Genomic DNA, 12,112 nt, shown 5'->3' with positions numbered 1-12,112 from the left:
ATCCAGTTTTGTTTTAAGGACCGTCTAAATCTACCCCATGTAGGTCTCTCAAGCTTTTGGGTAAGATATTGAAGATCTGTGGGCCCTTAAACCTCAATCTGTTGCAGTATCTGATCCTGTGTAGATAATACCGTGATGACGTATGTATGTAACTCAGCCTTAGTCATGTTTCAATTAATTTTACTTTTGTCTTATTCTCTAATTCTTTTGCTATTCTAAACTTTTATCCACTCGTATATTTTCTGTTCCAACCGTTTTCCTATTCCATCATCACCATCAACATCATAACCGACACAAATACAAGTTATCAAAAGGTATATAAGACGCAGCAGTGTTTTGTTCAGTTTGTTGCTCATAGCATTTCAAAAGAAGCAAATCACCTTTCGTAGGACCTGTTCCTTTAATAATTCATATTCACGCTTAATAGTAACACTTAAGTGACCTTACGATGTTCTCCTGAGCACGTAACAACACGACAGCTTTTTTTTTTTTTTTTGATTTCGAGAAATTAACGCAGACAATGTGTGCATGCATACATATTTACATACTTATACATACGCGCACATAAACACAACATATATATATTTATACACATACACACAGTGTGTTTGTGTGTATGCGTGTGTCGAAGCAATATTTGTTTAGCAAATGAATTGGTCTAAGGCCATGTATTCAAACGGAAACAATTCCATAGGGGAGACGAGTCGTTTTTAACCAATTTCACATTTCGTTGTTTTATTAATAGTATCTGTCTGTTGTGAAGTGCCAAATCATTTCATAGGTTTTCTTTGACCTAGTTGCTAACAGAGTTGAAAGTTAATAGACATGTTTCGGAAATCAAATCACAAAAAAATGATAAGTATTACTGCTAAATCAACGAAAAGTGAATACAACAGCTTTTGAGCATTGTAAAATAACTAAAATTACATATATATATATATTTCTGTGAGAGTTAGAGGTTGGAAAACCAACCAACTAAGGGATAGTGCCTATCCAATATACCCAATTATTTATACCCAAATGCTGGTTATTGCGTGGCAATCTCGCAATTGAGTGTCATATATCGGCGGAGGTAAAAAATGATTTGCCCTTAATTTATGCGGCATTTTATTCGCCATATTATATATATATATATATATATATATATATATATATATATACACATGCATATATTGTTACAGGTCGTCACTAACGGTTCAAATAACGTGAAATACGTAAACAACGAGAAAATAGTGGAAAACAGGACAAGTAAACACAGAGAAACGACCCATCGTCAGTTGCCGACTGTCTATCTACTCCTCATTTCGAGCATTCACCGACAATATGAGTCTTCAAAGACAGTTGCTACCGTAAATTCTAAAATAAATTTAGGATTTATGAAAGGTCAAAGTTGGGAACAAACTAATGATAGTGGAGACATACAAAAAAACCGAACGGAAAAAAACATGGTGGGTCGTTAGATCAGAAAGAGAGGGAAATAATGAACGCTAGAAGAAACATTCTTTTTGTGTTTTTTTTTTTTTTTTGAAGAGAGAAAATATAGAAGAGAGAGAGAGAAACACGTCCGTTCTTTTAAAAGTCCGTGCAGGAAAATAAAAATGGTCACGTGAGGAAAAAAAGATGGACGATGGTCACGTGTAAGCAACGAGAGAGAAAGAGAAAGTAGGAAGAGAGAGACAGATAGAAAACGGTGAATGGGAGGGGAGAAAAGGGGAATTAAAGAAGGTAGGAGGAAGAAAACAGTGTAGAACAGAGAGTCACATGTGCAATATGTTTGTGTATGCACAAACATATAAATAGTTAAAATTTACAGAAAAACAAAAGACGAAGACAGGTGTATAAACAACAAGCAGGTGTATTAGTTTGGCGCTCGGGAAGGTGAGAAAGTCTTTTTACGTTTCGAGCCTATGCTCTTCAACAGAAAGAAAACGAGGAAATAAACAGAGAGAGAATAAAAAAAACTTGCGCAGTTAGCGGTCAATGGTTATATATATATATATACACACACACATTTATTACATATACATACATACATACATACATACATACATACATACATACATACATACATACACACACACACACACACAACTTTCGAGAATACAGGCCTATAAAGGAAATAAAGGCAAATGCCATACAGGTTTCTGGTTTGTGCAGAAGAAATGGCGTGTGTACCGTTTATCATAACCGTCGAATGAGAAAGACATAAAAAGCGAGAAATAGAAACAGAGATTAGTGTTGGGATTTGACGGTGCCAGCACGATTAGAACAGAAAATATCATTGCTGTGTGGGTGGAATAAAGAAAGTAAAGACTGTGTGCAATGATCCAACAAACGGAGATTACTGTAACACGATCGGAGTATTTTCCTATTTATAACACAATCTAGAATATTGCTCCCTGAGCAGCGTCATAAAATATCCTACGTTACGTGCTTTGACCGGTTTAATATTTCTCCAGTAAGTAGTGTTAAGTGTAAAATATCATTTTTCTAATACACGTTTTCATATTTTGCCAAGAAACTCCATTTGCAGCCAGTCAAATTAGGAAACTAATACATAAGAAGACTGTAGCGTGGTTAGCTCTAAAACTTGCAATCATCCAAGCGGTTTTCTTGGAAAGTGACAGACTTAGTAGACCTTCAAATCAAGGATTTTTAAAATTTTAAAAGACTATTCTTATAATGATATTTGATATTCGAATATTTCTTTAGCGTAAATATGTGTGTGTGTGTGCGGTTTCTTATAACTAGAATTTTTTTCCATAACTCAGAAGAATATTGTATTGGTCATGTGATTTTCGTCATGAAATCGCTTTAAAACTTCATAAAAGCAAATGTAATCACTTTTTGAATCGTAGATTCTGACAAGTCGAACAGATTAATTTTCAACTTAAAAGTGATTTACCACATACGCGCACGCTATTTTGTGTATGTGTGTGTGTGTGTGTGTGTGTGTGTGTGTTGTGTGTGTGTGTTGTGTGTTGTGTGTGTGTGGTGTGTGTGTGTGTGTGTGGTGTGTGTGTGTGTGTGTGTGTGTGTGTGTGGAACGATGAGAATGAATGCTCAACATCGCATTGGTAGACAGAGTTTCTTTATTTGTGTATTAAGGCTACCATTAATTTCATGTTATGAAAAAATATCTAAATATCTTAATTTTTCAAGCCGATCAAATGGAGGAATGGTGTTCGTCTCCATTTTGAATAAAAACACAAAGACACGAGAATTCGCCGAGATTCTCGTAAAGAAAGCAATAAATTTCTTGAAGCGAAAATAGAATAGGATGGTCTAAGAATGGCTCTGGGTGTCTAAGTGTCAATTCTGGAGAATTTAAGCCGAGGTCCTCTGACAGTTCCCGAGAGTTCTTTGCATGAAAGTGGTACGTGGTGGTGAGATATCTGTTCGAGACAAGCTCTACAGGCACAGAAGTGCCAACAGATGAACCTATCCGAGATGGCAAGAGACCGACAAAACAGTCCTGCGTGTTCATGCATTACTGACTCGTGAGGCTGTGCCAATCAAATTACTGTTGCATGTAGGGCAATACGGATACCCGTTAAGACTTCAGAGATAATCGACACGTCAGCTTTTCTGGTGACGAAGGGTGGCTAAGATTTCATCTATCATGTAGCTGTTGAACGATCTGAACGCAGGTAGTTTCCTCTGAGGTCAAGCTCTGATCAACTTTTCCAAGAACCAATTCAAGGGGGTAAGTGAGGATAAAGAAGTTGATGCTGTCTTCTAATGTTCGGCAAAAGGTGAGGGTGAGAAGGGTGAGAGGGGGATGGGACTGATAAGCCAGGCGAGGCTGAATGGGATTACCTGTTATGTGCTTTCTACGTAGGAGGAAAGAAATTGGGAGAGGGTGTTTTTGATGCTTCGGATGTGGCAAAGTAATTCAGACCCCTACTCAGCAGTAGTAGTAGTAGTAGTAGTAGTAGTAGTAGTAGTAGTAGTAGTAGTAGTAGCAGCAGCAGCAGCAGTAGTAGTAGTAGTAGTAAAATGTTAAGTGAAACAAAAGAAAGATAAAATTTATGCAAAATTTTCTACCATTTGACACATTTTCTGCTGTATTTTATAAAACTTTTCCTTGATTTTATTAATCTTCCCAACGTATTTGTTGTTATCCATATAATGGACGTCTTTTCATCAAACATCTAATAATGGATAATTCCATTAGGATTATAGGAAGAGAGAGCCAGAAAGTCTACAGCGTTCGCAAAACAAACTTTTCTAGAATAAAACTTTTCCAAAACAAAAATATGAAATATTGGAAATGAAAATCTGGAATTATTGACTGCAACAGTAAACATCAGGAAATTATGTTTAAAATTATATAAAATTATATTTAGGCAGAAGCGTGGCTGTGTGGTAAGAAGCTTGCTTCCTAACCACGTGGTTCCGGGTTCAGTCTCGCTGGGCAAGTGTCTGTAACTATAGCCTTGGGTCAGCCAAAGCCTTATGAGTGGATTTGGAAGACAGAAATTGAGAGAAGCCCATCATACGTATGTATGTGTGTGTATGTATGTGTGTTTCTTTGAGTATGTGTTTGACAACCGATGTTGGTGCGTTTATGTCCCCTTAACTTAGTGGTTACATAAAAGAGACCAATAAAATAAGTTTTGATATCAATTTGTTCAACTTCAAGGCGGTGCCCCAGCATGGCCACGGTTTAATGACTACAAGTAAAAAGAATAAAATAAACATTATTGTTATTCTGAATCGAACTCATCATCATCGTTTAACGTCCACTTTCCATGCTGGTATGGGTTGGACGGCTTGACTGAGAACTGACAGGCTGGGAGGCTGTACCGGGCTCCAATCTGATCTGACAAGGTTTCTATAGTTGGATGCCCTTCCTGGCGCGAACTTCTCCGAGATTGTAGTGGGTGCTTTTACGTGCCATCGGCACAGGGACCAGTCAGGCAGCACTGGCATCGGCCACACCCAAATGGTGCATTTTACACACCACTAGCACGGGTGCCGGTCAGGCGGCACTGACATTGGCCGTGCTCGAATGGTGCATTTTATGTGCCACCAGCACAGGTGCCAATCAGGTGGCACTAGCATCAACCACGCTCGAATGGTGCTTCTTTACGTGCCACCAGCATGGGTGCCAATCAGGCAGCAACACTGGCAGCATCCACAGTGGCACTGGGATTGGCAACACTCAAATGGTGCTTTTTACATGCCCCTGGCACAGATCCCAGTCAGGTGACACTGGCATCAGCCATGCTTGAATGGTGCATTTAACGTGCCACTTGCACGGGTGCCAGTCAGGCGGCACTAGGCATCGGCCACACTCAAAAGCTGAACATTCGAAACACTAAGCCGTGAACCTTGGTTCTCAGCTGATAATATCAGGCCAACAGCAGCTTAAAAAAAACAGTTTTTCCTATGAGCTTTTACAGATAATTTCTCTGCGTTACAAGCATACTAGAAGAAATAATGTGTTGTAATGGAAAAGCATTCAAACAAAAGATTTTTTAGCCACATAGTAACATATATTAAATACAGTCTAACTTTGTGTCAACATAATGTGATAATGTGTTTCATTAAATTTTTATTACCCTCTCACAAACACCCACTTAAAAGATGAAAGCCAACATTGAACCACGTTTTCTAAGTGAATCTTCTCAGTTTTATCCTCTAGACTGCACTGAATTCCAATCTGAATATTTTATTGATGAAGTAAATAAGAAATTTTCTTTTATTCTCTATTTCAAATCGATATATAAATGTATATGAAATTTACATCAGAATTATCACTTCAGACTATTGAGACACAGTGTGAAAGGTTTTTAAGCAACAAAACAATAAGGATATTATTCTGAATGAACGCAGATATATATATATATAATCTTATTTTTCTCAATCTCATATTGTCGAACGTTTTATTGTGAGTCAATGAAAAATCTAACAGTCACATAAAAACTAATTCAATGTAGAAACTGTCGAAATATTTCAAGGAAATCATTTTATTTGTACGACCAAAACAAAGAGACTGAAGACTAAATGTGGATATTTTGGAAAAGGAAAATTTGCTTATGAAATATCAAATAATTTCAAACAGGAATATATTTCAGTGTTGTCCTGTTTAGGTTCAGTTTGTTGTTATGAAAATGGATTACAACCATGATAAAACGTTTTTAGAGATTACATCTGGTTTGAGTACAACTTTGCTTAGCTTCGTATCTGGTTTAATTTTGAGCTGTATTATAGAAAAATTATTTTGGTCGAATGAACAAGTTCCTGAAAAGATTACCTTTTCAAGAATTTATTCATGGTGAATGCAATTGGAAAACATTCCGGACAGACTCATAATCTACAGGGACACAGAGAGTATCTCTGAACAATATATTTAAGGTAAGTCAGCTTATTGGAACCTGACTCTCTCCAAGATCAACGTCCGCTTTCCATGCTAGCATGGGTTGGACGATTTGACTGCGGACTCGCGAACCGGATGGCTGCACCAGGCTCCAATCTGATCTGGCAGAGTTTCTACAGCTTGATGCCCTTCCTAATGCCAACCACTCCGAGAGTGTAGTGGGTGCTTTTGTGCCACCGGCACGAGGGCCAGTCAGGCGGTACTGGCAACGGCCACGCTCAAATGGTGTTTTTTTACATTCCACCTGCACAGGAGCCAGTCCAGCGGCACTGGCAACGACCTCGCTCGAATATATTCACAAAATGATTTCAACCCAGAACCCCAACAAGGTGACAACATGCTCATCACTTTTAACACTTTAGCATTTAAACTGGCCAAATCTAGCCCAAATATTCTACCTATGTTATGTTCAAACTGACCTAATCCAACCTCTCACACCGATCCTACAATGTCATTCTAAAAGTAATAATCACATAATCCAAATCTCAAAGCTATGAGATAATGTAAGATTAATTTTAAAAAATGCAAATTAATAAGCATTATCATTTGACAAAGAAATGCTAAAGGTTAAAGGATTAACAGAACTGTGGTAGGGTTTTATAATGTTGTGCCTATTTATAGGTAAGGAAACAGAGGGGGTTAAGAATTTTGGTCCCGGAGATGCAGGTATTGCTGTGTAGTTCAGAAGCTTGCTTCCCAACCACATAGTTTCAGGCTTTCTACAATATCCATGGGCCGAGACACAAACTGAAACAGGCCTATCATATATACATACATATATACATACATGCAAACAGGGCGGCGAGCTGGCAGAAACGTTAGCGCACCAGGCGAAATGTTAAGCGGTATTTCGTCTGTCGTTACGTTCTGAGTTCAAATTCCGCCGAGGTCGACTTTGCCTTTCATCCTTTCGGGTTCGATAAATAAAGTACCAGTTTCGCACTGGGGTCGATATAATCGACTTAATCCCTTTGTCTGTCCTTGTTTGTCCCCTCTGTGTTTAGCCCCTTGTGGGCAGTAAAGAAATATATATACATACATGCAAAGAGACATACATGTGTGTGTGTGTGTGTGTGCATGCATGGATGTGTATATGTATGTGGTGTACATGTATGCTTGTGTGAGTATTTATATGCAACAAAACCACTATAACAAATACGGTTAGCACTAAAAATATATTTAAAAAAACAATGAAATCCCCATGAATTGATTAGAAACAAACAATTGAAATGATAAAAACAAAGTACTAAAAGTTCGCAACAAAACAGAAATAAAAACCATAACTCTCTCACTTCTTTCAGTCATTTGACTGCGGCCATGCTGGAGCACCGCCTTTGGTCGAGCAAATCGACCCTGGGACTTATTCTTTGTAAGCCTAGTACTTATTCTATAGGTCACTTTTTGCCGAACCGCTAAGTTACGGGGACGTAAACACACCAGCATCGGTTGTCAAGCGATGTTGGGGGAACAAACACAGACACACAAACACACATATATACATATATACGACGGGTTTCTTTCAGTTTCCGTCTACCAAATCCACTCACAGGGCTTTGGTCAGCCCGAGGCTATGGTAGAAAACACTTGCCCAAGGTGCCACACAGTTGGACTGAACTCGGAACCATGTGGTTGGTAAACAAGCTACTTACCACACAGCCACTCCTGTGATAGCTCAAAGCAAAAGCATGAACTTCCTATCAGCAGCAGCCAATTGAAAAACTTTTGTCTTTGTGTGTGTTTGTGTGAGTGAGTTCATATTTTCCATTTCCTCATCTTCACATCTCTTTGCTCACTGGTTTTTAAACAATGGCCTTGCTGATGGTGTTGTCTGTTTTCTGTCCATCGCAGAAGCATGTCCAGTCTTCCTGACATGTCTTGACATGTTGTGCAATTGTAGCTCTCTGCAAAATATGTCCAGGTGATTTGTGGCTCAAGAGACCAGGAAATTATTACCTAACTTGGAAACAAGTGGTGGGGAAACAAAACAGGAAGAGCAACCAGCCATAGAAACTCTGCTCCAGCAGATTTTTGTAACATGGGAGATGACTATATTAATACTGGTTTCAATTTTTGCCACAAGACCAGTAATTTTGAGGAGGGATTAAGTTGATTACATCAACCCACAGTGCTGGTACTTATTTTGACAACCCCAGAAGAATGAAAAGCAAAGTTGACTCTAGCAAGATTTGAACTCAGAAAGTAATTTCAGACAAAATGCTGCTAAGAATTTTGCTCAGCATCATTGCTATTCTGCCAGCTCGAATATTATATTAATATAATTAATATAATAGTCTAATTAGATTAATATAATAGCCTAATTATATTGATATAAAAGCACTGGTGCCACATAAAAGCACCCAGCACACTCTGTAAAGTGGTTGGCATTAAGAAGGGCATCCAGTCATAGAAACCATGCCAAATTAGACTGGAGTTGGCAAGCTGGCAGAAACGTTAGCACGCCAGGTGAAATGCTTAGCGGTATTTCATCTGTCGTTACGTTCTGAGTTCAAATTCCGCCGAGGTCGACTTTGCCTTTCATCCTTTCGGGGTCGATAAATTAAGTACCAGTTACGCACAGGGGTCGATGTAATTGACTTAATCCGTTTGTCTGTCCTTGTTTGTCCCCTCTGTATTTAGCCCCTTGTGGGTAGTAAAGAAATAGGTATTTTATCTGCTGTTACATTCTGAGTCCAAATTCCACCGTGATTAAGTAAGTACTAGTTGTACACTGGGGTCGATGTAATCGACTTAATCCTTTTGTCTGTCCTTGTTTGTCCCCTCTATGTTTAGCCCCATGTGGGCAATAAAGAAATTTTTAAAAATCAGACTGGAGTCTGGTGCAGCTCCCCAGCTCTGGTCAAGCCATCCAACCCATGGACAACAGACATTAATTGATGATGATGATGATGATGGTATTACTAAAGAAATAAACATTAGAGATTCCTGAGACAACAGAAAATCTGATTAATTGTTTTAAGCTGTCACTGTTATGACTTTAAAACCTTTTTTGAAATTTAGTTGAACTTGCATGGCTCAATGGTTAAAGGTATTCTGCTCATGATCATAAGGTCATGTGTTCTATTCCCAGTGATGTACTGGCATTTTATTTTATGTTGCTCCACTCCACTCAGCTGGCAAAAATTGGTTGTACCTTTAATTCAAAATGCCAGCCTTGTCCCATTCTATGTCACACTGAATCTCCCTGAGAACTACATTAACCCTTTAGCATTCAGATTACTCTGTCAAATGTAAAGCCTGTTTAATCACATTGTTTTAAAAATAATTGTACAGCATCTTGTAATTCTGGGATTTTGATGATGTCCCTGTTTATTTTTAGAATGACTTTGTAGGGTAGGTGTGAGAGGTCAGAGCTGGTTGGTTTGAGCATAAAACAGGAAGACAATTTTGGCCTGATATGGCCGGTTTAAACACTGAATGGTTAAGGGTACATGTACCTGCTCAGCCAGTTGCACATTTATTTCAGGCTGTTCTGTTAATCACATCAACTGAACACTCATCGTTGAAACCCATGGAAAACCAAGACAGACAAAAAAAGGGTGAGGGGAATTCAGTTTGTCCTTCAAATTTCAAGTGTCAAAAAAACCTATATCAGCCCCATAATGAGGTAAATATGATCGACAAAGTCCCCTCTTATGACAAAAGAAAACACAACTTAATATTATTCAAAAAAATGCAATCAGATTAAATCTTTGATTATTTATCATTCATCATCATCATCATCGTTTAACGTCCGTTTTCCGCGCTAGCACGGGTTGGACGGTTTCGACCGGGGTCTGGGGAGCCAGGGGCTGCCCCAGGCTCCAGTCTGGTCTAGCAGTGTTTCTACAGCTGGATGCCCTTCCTAACGCCAACCACTCCGCGAGTGTAGTGGGTGCTTTTTACGTGCCACCTGCACAGGTGCCAGAGGGGTCTGGCATTGGCCACGGTCGGTTGGTGCTTTTTATGTGTCACCTGCACAGAAGCCAGTCGGGGCGGTGCTGGCATCGGCCACGTTCGGATGGTGCTTTTTATGTGGGGGGGTGCAGAAATATAGGGGAGCACCAGTCGGGAGGGGTGGTTCAGAGAAACGATGACAGGTTCTAGGCAAGTAGAATGTAGGATATCAAGAGAGGAGTAATGTATGGTGAAATAGCGTATTGAGGAGGGGGGTTCGAAGAGTAGACACCTATAATGGTGGTGGGAGAAGCGACATCCGGTATAGATGGAGCAAAAATATAGAGATATCCGGTATTGGTGGTGGGGGTGGGCAGGGTGGGTGCACCGCGAATACGCGAAGGTTGAATATAGACGAGAGAGCGAGACTTGGTCGGGCAGAATTAATAGAGGAGAAATTAGATAAAATAGTTAGATAGATAAATAACAACAGATAGAAAAACATGTATGATTGGTCGAGAAGTGAAAATAAGCATTCAAACTTATCTGTGCTCGGGATTATAGCTGCTAGGTGAATGAATGAGAGAGCACATGTTGCTGCCTTAAGTAAAAAATTATTTAAAAGAAAAGAGTATTTAATATTATTTAAACATTAGGCGCAGGAGTGGCTGTGTGGTAAGTAGCTTGCTAACCAACCACATGGTTCCGGGTTCAGTCCCACTGCATGGCATCTTGGGCAAGTGTCTTCTGCTATAGCCCCGGGCTGTGAGTGGATTTGGTAGACGGAACTGAAAGAAGCCTGTCGTATATATGTATATATATGTGTGTGTGTTTGTGTGTCTGTGTTTGTCCCCTTAGCATTGCTTGACAACCGATGCTGGTGTGTTTACGTCCCTGTCACTTAGCGGTTCGGCAAAAAAAGAGACCGATAGAATAAGTACTGGGCTTGCAAAGAATAAGTCCTGGGGTCGATTTGCTCGACTAAAGGTGGTGCTCCAGCATGGCCGCAGTCAAATGACTGAAACAAGTAAAAGAGTAAAAGAGTATTACTTTTTATGCTCAGTTTAGCAGAGGAATCTAAGTTCAATTCTTAGTTTGATCTCTTCATAGCTGCTGGGAACAGACACAACATCTATTGTGTTGCTAAGATAAAATACAAGTAGAGTATGGTTTACAAAATTAAACCATTTAAACTCACCTGCAAAGGTTGTTTCAAGTGTCAGGATCTATAAATAAAGTACTTGACATTATATTAATTATTAATTACTGCACCAGGTACAGATTAATTGGCATCAAATTTCAACTGAATGAGTGTAACAGAGGTAAGGATTTTTCAGACATTATCTCTTTCTAGTGTCGCATGTAAATTTTTCTTTTCTCCTTTTCCTCATTCAATTGAGCTGCTGCTGTATTTCTGATTAGAATTTCTCTTGGAGCCACATTACACAGATGACATAACCAGAAACAAATTAAATGTAATAGTTTGGCTGATTTCCTCTGAAACGTTTAACTAACTGAACTGTGCAGTTATTTGAATAGACACAGCATTGGCTGACATTTACAAGATATTCCATTGACTGTATCCATTGGATTATGAATCAGAGTACCATTCTCAGTGCCAGCATTAATATTGATAGGAAATTGTTGTACAAATATAATTCAATGCTTAATCATTTTCAGTAATTCATTCCATTTCTATGGCAACTAAAATATAAAGAAAATATTTCAAGATGATTCCATGCTTGACTCATGGCAATTCACAGAACAGATTGTCTCTTCACAAGAAAATTCATCCAATGGTGGTGTTGATGTATTTGATAAATTATGAAATAA

At 38.8% G+C, this 12,112-nt stretch overlaps 1 long non-coding RNA gene across 1 annotated transcript in view; it reads right to left on the bottom strand.

Annotated features, from left to right (window-relative positions):
* LOC118762251 overlaps positions 1 to 4,888 on the bottom strand; it is a 10,113-nt gene extending 5,225 nt beyond the window's left edge. The window contains exons 1-2 of the long non-coding RNA XR_004998005.1: positions 4,726 to 4,888; positions 545 to 547 (exon numbers count right to left, since the gene is read on the bottom strand). This is a non-coding gene — a long non-coding RNA (uncharacterized LOC118762251). The remainder of the gene's footprint in view (positions 1 to 544; positions 548 to 4,725) is intronic.
* Positions 4,889 to 12,112: the final 7,224 nt, after the last annotated feature.

This window comes from Octopus sinensis, linkage group LG2 (assembly GCF_006345805.1).
Source record: "Octopus sinensis linkage group LG2, ASM634580v1, whole genome shotgun sequence".
NCBI classification, from domain to species: domain Eukaryota; kingdom Metazoa; phylum Mollusca; class Cephalopoda; order Octopoda; family Octopodidae; genus Octopus; species Octopus sinensis.
This window is presented reverse-complemented; position numbering and strand designations above follow the sequence as displayed.